The 12,844-nt window shown below is 32.4% G+C and overlaps 1 long non-coding RNA gene across 1 annotated transcript in view; it reads left to right on the forward strand.

Annotated features, from left to right (window-relative positions):
• LOC142333279 (uncharacterized) overlaps positions 1 to 12,844 on the forward strand; it is a 770,509-nt gene that overhangs the window by 280,527 nt on the left and 477,138 nt on the right. Inside the window, exon 2 of the long non-coding RNA XR_012758579.1 lies at positions 5,132 to 5,192. This is a non-coding gene — a long non-coding RNA (uncharacterized LOC142333279). The remainder of the gene's footprint in view (positions 1 to 5,131; positions 5,193 to 12,844) is intronic.

Consider the following 12,844-nt stretch of genomic DNA (forward strand, 5'->3'; position numbering starts at 1 on the left):
TTACAATAATCAAAAACTTCACTATTTCGTTACTTTCTATAGTAAATTTTTGATATTTTATAAATATAATAGAAATTGCAATATATGATGTTATCTTTTTAAATCCAAATTAACTTACTAATTTTTTTTTTGGCTTCAGTCATTTGACTGGTTTGATGCAGCTCTCCAAGATTCCCTACCTAGTGCTAGTCGTTTCATTTCAGTATACCCTCTACATCCTACATCCCCAAAATCTTGTTTTACATATTCCAAACGTGGCCTGCCTACACAATTTTTCCCTTCTACCTGTCCTTGCAATATTAAAGCGACTATTCCAGGATGCCTTAGTATGTGGCCTATAAGTCTGTCTCTTCTTTTAACTATATTTTTCCAAATGCTTCTTTCTTCATCTATTTGCCGCAATACTTCTTCATTTGTCACTTTATCCACCCATCTGATTTTTAACATTCTCCTATAGCACCTCGTTTAGCTTGTGCTATTCGGCATTTTATATCGCTCCTGCTTCGTCATCTTTAGTAATTCTACTTCCCAAATAACAAAATTCTTCTACCTCCATAATCTTTTCTCCTCCTATTTTCACGTTCAGTGGTCCATCTTTGTTATTTCTACTACATTTCATTACTTTTGTTTTGTTCTTGTTTATTTTCATGCGATAGTTCTTCCGTAGGACTTCATCTATGCCGTTCATTGTTTCTTCTAAATCCTTTTTACTCTCGGCTAGAATTACTATATCATCAGCAAATCGTAGCATCTTTTTCACCTTGTACTGTTACTCCGAATCTAAATTGTTCTTTAACATCATTAACTGCTAGTTCCATGTAAAGATTAAAAAGTAACGGAGATAGGGAACATCCTTGTCGGACTCCCTTTCTTATTACGGCTTCTTTCTTATGTTCTTCAAATGTTACTGTTGCTGTTTGGTTCCTGTACATGTTAGCAATTGTTCTTCTATCTCTGTATTTGAACCCTACTTTTTATAAAATGCTGTACATTTTATTCCAGTCTACGTTATCGAATGCCTTTTCTAGGTCTATAAACGCCAAGTATGTTGGTTTGTTTTTCTTTAATCTTCCTTCTACTATTAATTTGAGGCCTAAAATTGCTTCCCTTGTCCCTATACTTTTCCTGAAACCAGATTGTTCTTCTACTAACACTTCCTCCACTCTCCTCTCAATTCTTCTGTATAGAATTCTAGTTAAGATTTTTGATGCATGACTAGTTAACTAATTGTTCTGTATTCTTCACATTTATCTGCCCCTCCTTTCTTTGGTATCATTACTATAACACTTTTTTTGAAGTCTGACGGAAATTCCCCTTTTTCATAAATATTACACACCAGTTTCTATAATCTATCAATCGCTTCCTCACTTGCACTGCGCAGTAATTCTACAGGTATTCCGTCTATTCCAGGAGCCTTTCTGCCATTTAAATCTTTTAATGCTCTCTTAAATTCAGATCTCAGTATTGTTTCTCCCATTTCATCCTCCTCAACTTCCTCTTCTTCCTCTATAACACCATTTTCTAATTCATTTCCTCCTTATAACTCTTCAATATATTCCACCCATCTCTCGACTTTACCTTTCGTATTATATATCGGTGTACCATCTTTGTTTAACACATTATTCGATTTTAATTTATGTACCCTAAAATTTTCCTTAACTTTCCTGTATGCTACGTCTATTTTACCGATGTTCGTTTCTCTTTCCACTTCTGAACACTTTTCTTTAATTCACTCTTCTTTCGCCAGTTTGCACTTCCTGTTTATAGAATTTCTTAAGTGCCGATAGTTCCTTTTACTTTTTTCATCACTAGCATTCTTATATTTTCTACGTTCATCCATCAGCTGCAATATATCGTCTGAAACCCAAGGTTTTCTACCAGTTCTCTTTATTCCGTCTAAGTTTGCTTCTGCTGATTTAAGAATTTCCTTTTTAATATCCTCCCATTCTTCTTCTCCTTTTTGTACCTTATCTTTTTACTCAGACCTCTTGCGATGTCCTCCTCAAAAATCTTCTTTATTTCCTCTTCCTCAAGCTTCTCTAAATTCCACAGATTCATCTGACACCTTTTCTTCAGGTTTTTAAACCCCAATCTACATTTCATTATCACCAAATTATGGTCGCTATATAATCTATCTGATACCTTGCAGTTTCGCCTGGCATTTTCCAAGTGTATATTCTTCTATTATGATTTTTAAATTGGTGTTGGCAATTACTAAATTATACGTCGTGCAAAACTCTATAAGTCGGTCCCCTCTTTCATTCCTTTTGCCAGCCCGTATTCACCATCTATATTTCCTTCCTTGCCTTTTCCAATGCTTGCATTCCAATCTCCAACTATTATTAAATTTTCATCTCCTTTTACGTGTTTAATTGCTTCATCAATCTCTTCGTCACACTCTACCTCATCATCATCATGGGGGCTTGTAGGCATATAGACGTTAACAATCGTTGTCGGTTTAGGTTTTGATTTTATCCTTATTACAATGATTCTATGGCTATGCGTCTTGAAATACTCCACTCTCCTCCCTATCTTCTTGTTCATCACGAAACCTACTCCTGTCTGCTCATTATTTGACGCTGAGTTAATTACTCTAAAGTCACCTGCCCAAAAGTCGCCTTCCTCTTCCCACCGAACCTCACTAATTCCTACTATATCCACCTTTACCCTATCCATTTCCCTTTTTAAATTTTCTACCCTATCAACCTTTTTTACATACTAATTAAACTCGTGCAAAGTGTGATAATAATTTGATTAAAGTACGACTAAAAAGTATAAAGCAAGCTTTTAAACGTTTTTGTAATATTATTTTAAGGATTGTTTCTTGTATGAAGTAATGATATTTTTTAAAAGATTAGTAGGCCATTTGAAAAACTATTTACCTTCATAAATTGTCTATTTTATATGATTTAATCCTTAAATAATATTTACGCGGGCGGAACGTAGTAAAAACGAAACAATCCTATTAGTTGAGAGGAATAGATAAATTCCAGCGATTAGTCTGTTTTGTTTTGATAATGTGAAGGCCGTTTTATAAATAAGGATTAGAGAACACGCGACTTAATCACAATGAAGGTATTCTTTACGATGCGAGTAATAAACTTTTCAGACGTGTAAATCTTTGCCTTGTTATTATATGTAACAAAGCATCGGGATTAAAATTAGAATTAGTCCTATTTTTTTTTTTTTTTTTTTGTAAAATTAATTACGATAAATCTTGTATATTTTTTTAAGACACAGTGATTTGTTTATCGTATATAATTTAAGTTATCGCGTAGTGTTCGATGTTTTCGGACAGGACATTGTTTAATCGTCAGCTAAATTTAATCTTGAATTCTTCAATTTTTTGTCGAGCCCTAACGTTATTCCGGGAAGATCTATTTATAAAATTCTGATTAATTTGTAATAATAAAGAATGGTTTTTTGATCGAAAATTACAAATATATTACTGTTAAGAACTTATTTAAAAAAAATTATAATTACGATAAACTTTTTCAAGACGAATAGCTCACGTGTCCGTTAAATCTAATCTTACTACGGCTTCTAATTTAAATTTACGACGCGTTGCCGCATAACATACACATTCCATAAGGATATGGTGTATCGTTTTTTAGCAGTCGCAGCGAACAAAAACGGGTCTGATTCATTAGGTGTTCTTGTGTAAGATTAGTACCCCCTATTCGTGCCGGTCTCCGTGGAGCGGGTGGTAGCATCTCTGCCTTTCATCCGGAAGTCCCGGATTCGAATCCCGGTTAGGCATGGCATTTTCACACGCTACAAATCATACATGTCATCCTCTGAAGCAATACCTAACGGTGATCCCAGCAGTTAAAAAAACCTGTAATAGTTGTTGGGGTCGAAATTAAGGGGTAATTTTTTTTATATTAAATCTGTCCTAAAAAATAGAAAAATAAAGAGGTTCCAGAAATGTATTTTTTTTTTTTTTAGATATATGGGGTAAAAGACAAACGTTTGAGGTCGAAAAACCCATTATTTTAGGTTTGGTGTAAAATAACTTTGTTGAATGCGTAATGAACAAAGAAAGGTTTTAAAATAAAACTTATAAAGAATTTGATTTTTAGTAAAACGGTGTGAATTAATTCCTCGGAAACTAAATACAAACGTAAGAAACTGGAAGTTGTTAAAAACAAAACAGTTCAAAATTTGTCAGATTCTTATCTTTGTATTTAGTTTATGTAGAATTAATTCACAGCATTTTATTCATAATAAAATTCTTTATAATTTTTTTAAAACTTTTGCGTGTTTATTATCCATTTAAAAAAATTTATTTTACGCCAAACATAAAACAGTGGATTTTTCGACCCTTGCCTTTTACCTCAGATTTTTGAAAAAAACATCATTTAAAATACAATTCTGGAAGATACTTTTTTTTCAATTTTTCAGGACTTATTTATGTAAAACCACTAAATTATCTCTTAATTTCGTTCCCATCAATTATTACAGGTTGGTTTAATTTTACCGAAGGAGCAGAAATCAGGGTTTCGTCCACCGAAAAACGCTAACGAAGCATTTCGAAACCTATGATTATATAAACTTTTTTCTTTATTTTTACTAGCAGAACATGTCCTGAAACTTTTTTACATTATTCATGAATTATTCTATACATTATTTTGATATGTAAATACATACGGGTCGAACTGCGAACCTCCTCTTTTTTTTGAGGTGGGTTAAAAAATTATCTTAACTTTTAAAGAATTTTTGTAACCCGGTTATCTTTAAATTAAAATATATCTTTATATTTAGCCGGTTATAATTAAAATATATCTTTTTAAATTTATGTTATTAGCAACTAGGGATTTAGCATTCTGGCCAATATTTTTAATTTCAGCATTTTTCTTACCTTGTTATTATAGGGAGAACCAATTGATCGTTTCTACTCAAGTGTTGTGGAAAACCTTTGGGTGAGCCCGCATAAGGTGTGACTTGATTCTCCAAGTGTTTTAAGCAATTGCCCGTTCCAGTAGATCAATTGTGTCTCCAGTTATCGCAATTTTTATGTTTTCAGCAATTTATTAACATTTTATAATATAAGGAAAGTTTTTCTGTTGTATTAAAACTTTTTGAATTTTTTGCTAGTTTTTGGTGTTGTTACAATTCTTTTTTTTTTTAGGTTTTCCAGGATATTTTGGTGTTTGGAACGTCGACAAATAAAATAGGAATTCTTTTAAAAGGTAATTTGTAGTATATATACGTATTTTTATTTCTGTGATAGGATATTTATATAATATTTTCTCATAAACTAATAATGTATTATTTAATTTTGATGAATGTTTGGAATGTTTTAAAATATTAACAAATAAGGCCAAAACTTTGTATTATTAAAATTATAGACATTTTAATATGACATAATTTATGTCAAAAAGAATATTTTAAATTTACCTGAAAAACATTTTTAATCGTTTTTAGCGTTGCAAAATACAAACTACCATAAAGAATTACTTCTTATTAGAAAAAAAATTGCTAATAAAAAAAAAATAAAAATAAAAATCAATGAATGAAAATTAAAATGAATAATAAAATATTAACATAAACATTTCCAAAAATTCATGACAATTTTTTTTTTTATTGAACATGTCATCAAAATTCAATCAAATATTTGAATAAATGTTACTTCATAATATTTAGCGCGGTATTTCAAAGTTAAATTTTAAGTTTAAAAGTTTTCTTTAACGTAGTCGATTGTGAACTTAGGTATTAAAACTTATATACATAATATATTTTATTAATTAATACTCTTATTAAAAATTAAAGTCATTGTTGATTGGAGAGAACCGTAAAACGTGTAATTTTGAACAAACTCAGGTCGACTATTCCTAAGAAGTATCGTTAATTGAACTCCAACCACCAAAGAACACCACGATGTAGTATTTAATTCCGAATTAAAGCAACTTTCTTTACTAAGATGAAACCTTTCTTTACCTATGAAACCTTTTATTTCGAAGTCAGCTTATATACAAGAGGAGTTTAATCACAAGATCAAACCTTAATAAGAGGTATGTGTGTGTGTGTGTGTGTGTGTGTATGATTTTATCTATAGATTTTTAGCCAATTTTTTTCAGTTTTTGTGTAGAAATATTTAGAATATCAAAACTACAACAGGTTACATATCATCACCGTTTAAAATTCTAGTATAGAAATATTATAACGTAATAAAAGAAAAATACTTAACTTAAAATTGTCTGTAAATAAGTGTGTCCCATATAAAACGCAACCCAACCTTATATTGGTAGGTATTGAAATAGTAAAAAGGAATGTGTAAATGTAAATGTAATTTTTATTATTACCATTCATTACCTTACATTTAGAGTGAATGTTGGAAGTGGCCGCCATCTTCTTGAATACGAGCTTCAATTCTTTTTACAGCGTTTCTTGCAACTTTTTTCAAGTTTGTGGCTGGATATTTAATACAGCTTGTTCAATATTGACTTTCAAACGTTCAAGTGTTCGTAGTTTCTTGCTGTAGGCTTTTTCTTTGAGGTAACCCCGTAGAAAAAAATCCTCCGCGGTAACATCTGGAGATCTTGGTGGCCACAAGCCTCGACCGATAACACGATTACCAAAGAATTCCTCTACGAAATCAGGAATTGAACCTGCGTAGTGCGATGTCGCACCGTCATGTTGTAGCCGGCAGTGTCTTTCCTCCTCTTCCAAGAGTGCGATGAACTGAAATAAAATATCCTGATATCGTTCTGCATTAATGGTGTACTCGAAAAAAATAGAACCGATTATTTTCTTCCGCGATATCGCGCACCACATGCCCGACTTCTGCGGGTGTAATTGTTTTTCGTGATAAACGTGGGGATTTTCAGCACTCCAAATTCTACTGGTTTGGTTGTTTACGTAGCCATCCAAATGAAACCGTGCTTCATCTAAGAAAAATTACGAATCCATGACATTAATTCCCTCACGCAGAAATCGACGGAACCGTTGACAATATTGAAGCCGTTTTACTTTGTCGGGCTCAAGAAGTCGATGAACCGTTTGAATGCGATAAGGTCGTAATTGTAATCGTTTGGTCGCCTGATGAACAGTCGATTTAGACAAATTAATTTCAGCAGACGTTTGTCTGCTGAAATACACTGAACGTTATGATTGCATTGTTGTTTCTATCGGTAGTGTTCTACTGCGTCGCCACGATTTTCAGATGTTGGACGAGTCCATTTCAGTTTCGAGTAAGGGAGTAAGCTTGACTTTTGAAATTTCATGGATGAGTGATTGATGGGTTGCGTTTTATATGGGACATCCTGTATTTTATTAATGTATACTCTTATTAATAATTAAAGTCATTGTCGATTGGAGAGAACCGAAAAACGTGTAATTTTGAACAAACTCAGGTCGACTATTCCTAAGAAGTACGGTTAATTAAGAAGTATTCAAATCCGAATTAAAGCAACTTTTTTTACTAAGATTTCAACCTATGAATCCTTTTATTTCTTGTATAGCTTATATACAAGAGAAGTTTTACTACAAGATCAACACTTAATAAGGGGTGTTTGTGTGTGTGTATGTATATATGATTTTATCTTTAAATTTTTAGCCAATTTTTATTCACTTTTTACCTAGAAATATTTAGAATATCAAAACAACAACAGGTTACGTAACATCACCGTTTAAAATTCTAGTATAGAAATATTATGACGTAATAAAAGAAAAATAGTTAACTTAAAATTGTCTGTAAATAGTTGAAATAATTGTTTTTAAAAAGAAGTATTTTATTTTTGTATTATCTAGAAAATATTACAACGGATCTACCAGTAGAACAAAATACATTTATAAAGAAGTTCATCGAAATCCTTTTTTTTATAAGTAGAAAGACTTTTACGTAATTTAGCCGGTTAAGAAATTAAAAATATTTTTTTTTGCGATATTTAGTATATCTTATTTTATGTATGAGAAGAAAAAAAGGGTTTATTTAAGTCACAAAGTAGTGAATTACGCAGTTATTCAAACCATTAATATTTTATCAAGCACGTAATAACTTGATTAAATATTATAGTACTTAGTCGAAGTAAAATAAATAAAAATTAAAAACAGTAACTATAACAAACAAAAAAAGGGGAAATTTATTTAGTGTTTTTTTCTTTCTTTTTTATATCAAAAGGTATTCTGAAACGGGGGAAAACTCTTTTGACCGCTATACAGAATTTAATGTCATCAAATAATGACTAAATAATGCGGCAACTATAGAAAACGAAGAGGAAATCCCCTGGGTTTAAAGCGTACCGGGTTTAAAACGTTCATCAACAGTGAAAATTACAGTCAAAAGCAATTTACCTTACAGTTAATCAAACAGTTTTTTTTTTGTATTTTTTTATCTTTCAAAAAATAAATCATTTTTTACCCTAGTTAATTCTGTGGACTATTATTTATCGATCGACATGGAAAAGTAAAGCTTCTGTGACAACTTTTCCTGTGTACTTGTCAGATATATTACAAAATATGAGATAGATTTTAATGAAATTCGTGGTAATAATAATAATAATAATAATAATAATAATAATAATAATAATAATAATAATAATAATAATAATAACCGTTATATCATTGCCAAACAGTTTTATTTTTAAAATGTTACTTCACAACGACAGTAAATAAAACCGTTTCGAATTTGTTTTCCATGTTACTTTATATCCCATCACGTTTTTTTTTTTCAATTAAATTTCATAAGAAAGCTACCTATTGTAATGGGTACCATGATTCGACTTCCAGAAAATTCGACATATCTTTGCGTTTCACATCCCCCAAATCCCAAAATCACTGTCAGCTCAAAAGTTTATATATACATTTCTAAATATATGTTTCACTTCCTTGTGAACACGATAACTGCCGTAATATTACGCCAATAACTTTCAGCGTATTTTCATTGGTACATAAAATATAACGACCCAAAAACTCGGTCGAATTTGTTAATGGGCAAAATCGGTTGGTAGGGTTTGAAATCGGGGGGCTTTTTCGAAAAAAACACAATATCGCTATAACTTTTTTATTAAATAAAATATAGAATTCATTTAAAGTTCTTTTTATTCTTTGGGTAAGAGCCAATAACTTATCTAAGTAAAATTTTTTGATACCACCAAACATTGGCCCAGGGGGTGGAAAAAATGGGGTTTCGAAGACAAAAAATACCTCTCTTAATAGGCACAGTATCGAATCGGTTTAAAGTGGTCGTTAATCCTATAAACATTACCTAAAACTTTTGTCTAATCAACTTTTGATATGACCAACGCTTACGGTAAGGGATGACCAAAATGTTGCTGGAATTGCAAGAAAATGGGGCTTGTTTTATACTAAACATGTGAAACTTTTTTCACATGCAACCGATTGTCGTATTGAGTAAATTTGATGTTTTTATTAACTTTTAGGTGGAAATCTTTTTTATCCTCTACTTAGCACCTGTGAAATCTACCCTCGTCTTCCGGCGTGCTTAAAGGGAGTTTTTTAAAGATACAAAGCTTCATGTTTTTACTGAAATGTTTCTAAAAATACATGTTTGGCTTATTTTATTATAACCTTTCTCAGATTTATGCACGTTTAAAACCAGCAGAAAGTTTTTTTCAAAACGTATGGAAGTTATTCATTAATTAAGGATTAATAATGTTTTGTTATTGTCATCTCCTAATTTATTGGTCCAGGCGGTATCTGTTTTAAATTAGGCATAGTTGGTTTTTTTTCTATATGACTGCTAATTTTTGCTTCAATGTCTCCGGAATATCATCAGAAATTATTATTTCGTTATACGCCAGTTGTTCATAAAGGTGTGCTTAAATTTTTATTAAAAAAAAATAAAAAATAAAAAAATTCAAAAATATCCATTTTTTCTCCTATTTCCTTAGATAACTCAATAACTGTTCATTTTAAAGAAAAGATTGAGAGAGAAAAAAGTTTTGTTATTGTTAAGGCATTAAAGCAAAATTTAGCGATCACATAGAAAACGTCCAACCCAAAATAGATACCCTCTGGATTATACGCGTTATTTTTCAAACAGTGTTATTTTAGGTATTGACCGTTTTTTCAAGTGATTCTTAGCTATTAAAAAAAATATTAGACGGTTTTGTCAACTAACAACTCTTAAAAATTTAAATGTGAACGTAAAATAACTATCATGACGATATTGAAGTGATATTTAAGAATAATCATTATATATGTGTAACGTGCTGACTGCGGAGTAGACTGGAGTTCAACGTAATTTTCGTTCAGAGTACGGTAGGTAGCCTCCTATTAGGCATACTATTTACTCTTGACACCAAACCTTTGTTGAGACAGGTTGTTCTTCTTCCATACAGAACGGCTCGTTGTTCTTCCAGTAGGCAACCGTAAACGATTTTCTTAATCTGCACGCCCTTCAAAATTTTTTTAATTCCTCAGTTAGACGATGATGACCGACTTGGACGAAATTACTATAAGCAAGGCGGGACATCACCTCACTACCGCCTAGAAGTCCGAGATTTTTTCGCTACTCGATTCCCAGTTCGATAGATCGATCGTGAAGTCAATCGCATGGCCATCTCGTTTTCCAGATTTGATCCTGCTAAATTTTTTCTCGTGGGATTTCATTAAAAATTGGGTTTACGTACCGCCTTTGCATGCCGATCTTGTTGAGTTAAGACTTCAAATCAGCAGCTGCAGAGGTCGTATGACTTGTTGGCTACAGTCTGGAATGAAATCGACGTCAGGTGGGATGTAAGTCGCATTAAAAATGGAAATTGTATCGAACTAAAGCGAACGTCAGTTCACAAAGCTCGATGTATTTTTCTATGAAATGAGACCGCAACAGAATCTGTAAGTTCTCTTTATAAATCTTTGTACGCTTTTAAAGTTGTGAAGTTCTTTTTTAATCATATCCGCGCCATTCTGTAAGTAAACAGAACAAATTAAGATCGTTTACGGAAAACCCATGCGCCCGGATAATGAAACGAATTCCAAAAATACACACAGAATATTCCAATTAGACCTTTAGTGAAGCCTACTTACGCGGATTTATCGATACACAATAAATTAAAGCATCCGACAAGCAAAAACTTATCGCCCTATAGAGCTACGCCTATTAGAGCATTCAACCAATAAGCCGCGCAGATTTTGAATTTGAACAACTACGTAAAGCAAGTAAAAATTTTTACTGATTATCGTGCAGAAATAGTAGATAAACTATGTTAAAAATAAAAAATAAAATTGAATAGTCAATTAGTAGAAATAAATAAACGCAATTAAATTGACAAAATAGTAATATATGGGACAAATGTATGCTGTATAATTTTATAAATCTAAGATTTACAACACAAATTTATTCAGAGAAGGAATCGGTGTGCAAATAACATATAAAAATCGTAATGAAAATAGTTTAGAAATGAAAATTAACATAAATGTTGGTCAAAAATATAAACGGTTTTGGTGAATATAAAATTACTTTCGAATCGTTCATAGTATACAATAGCGAAACAATAAATTCTAAAAATAGGTACAAACAATATATAGCTGCTATAACACTGAATCAGCCTGAAATATTAAATTATGCACGTCATATTTTGAACATGAAATGTGAATTTAATGTACAGAATGGGGCACGAAATTATCCAACATTTGGTTTTGTCAAAAAATATTTATTTGAATTGCAGTACAGAAAAGTAAAATACTACGTGATTACTATATACATGGAGATTATGTTCTGCTTATCACATGTTCAATATGACAACCATCACGTGTAGCAACTTCTTCAATACGAACTCCTATGTTGTTAATAACTCAACGAAATACAACCTCGATTATTTGGTTGTACGTCACGATGATCAGTACTCGCAGTTCCATCAATGTACGAGGATATTAGGGAGAATCTTTTCCTCTAGAAATCCCCACTGAAAATAATCACACGGATTGAAATCAGGACTGTTCGGGAGCCAGTTCTGTCGACGGGCAAAACGAGTAGGAAATCGGTTTGAAATGACATATGCGTTAAAAGTTTCATGCAGAAAGTCTTCTTCCTTTTTTCCTGTTTAGCCTCCGGTAATTACCTTTCAAATAATACTTCAGAGGATGAACGAGGACGATATGTATGACTGCAAATGTAGTGGTGTAGTCTTGTACACTCAGTTCGACCATTCCTGAGATGTGTGATTAATTGAAACCCGACCACAAAAGAACACCGGCATCCACCATCTACAGGTTGTCCCATATAAAACGCAGCCCATCAATCACTCATCCATGAAATTTCAAAAGTCAGGCTTACTGCCTTACTCGTTACTGAAATGGACTCGTCCAACATCTGAACATCGCGGGGACGCAGTAGAACACTACCGATAGTAACAACAATGCAATCGTAACGTTCTGTGTATTGCTAGAGACAAGATGGTGTTTTCGCTATATGAACGTGTTTTCATTGTCGAGTCGTACTTCAGTACGAAATCAGCGGTTGCAGTGCAAGATTTGTTTCGCCGTAAGTACCCGGATAAACCGGCTCCTAATAAAACATCAGTATTAAGGTTAGTCGCAAAATTTAGAGAGACCGGTACAGTTAATAACAAGTAACACAAAAGATCAGCGTCAGTGTTGAATACAGATACGGTCGCTGAAATCAAAGACCGATTACTCGCCTCGCCAAATAAATCGATCAGACCTTTGTCTGCTGAAATTAATTTGTCTAAATCAACTGTTCGTCGGGCGATCAAACGATTACAATTACGACCTTTTCGCATTCAAACGGTTCATCGACTTCTTGAGCCCGACAAAGAAAAACGGCTACGATATTGTCAACTGTTCCGTCGATTTCTGCGTGAGGGAATTAATGTTATGGATTCGTTATTTTTCGCAGATGAAGCACGGTTTCATTTGG

Source organism: Lycorma delicatula, chromosome 12 (assembly GCF_047948215.1).
Source record: "Lycorma delicatula isolate Av1 chromosome 12, ASM4794821v1, whole genome shotgun sequence".
Taxonomy (NCBI): Eukaryota; Metazoa; Arthropoda; class Insecta; order Hemiptera; family Fulgoridae; genus Lycorma; species Lycorma delicatula.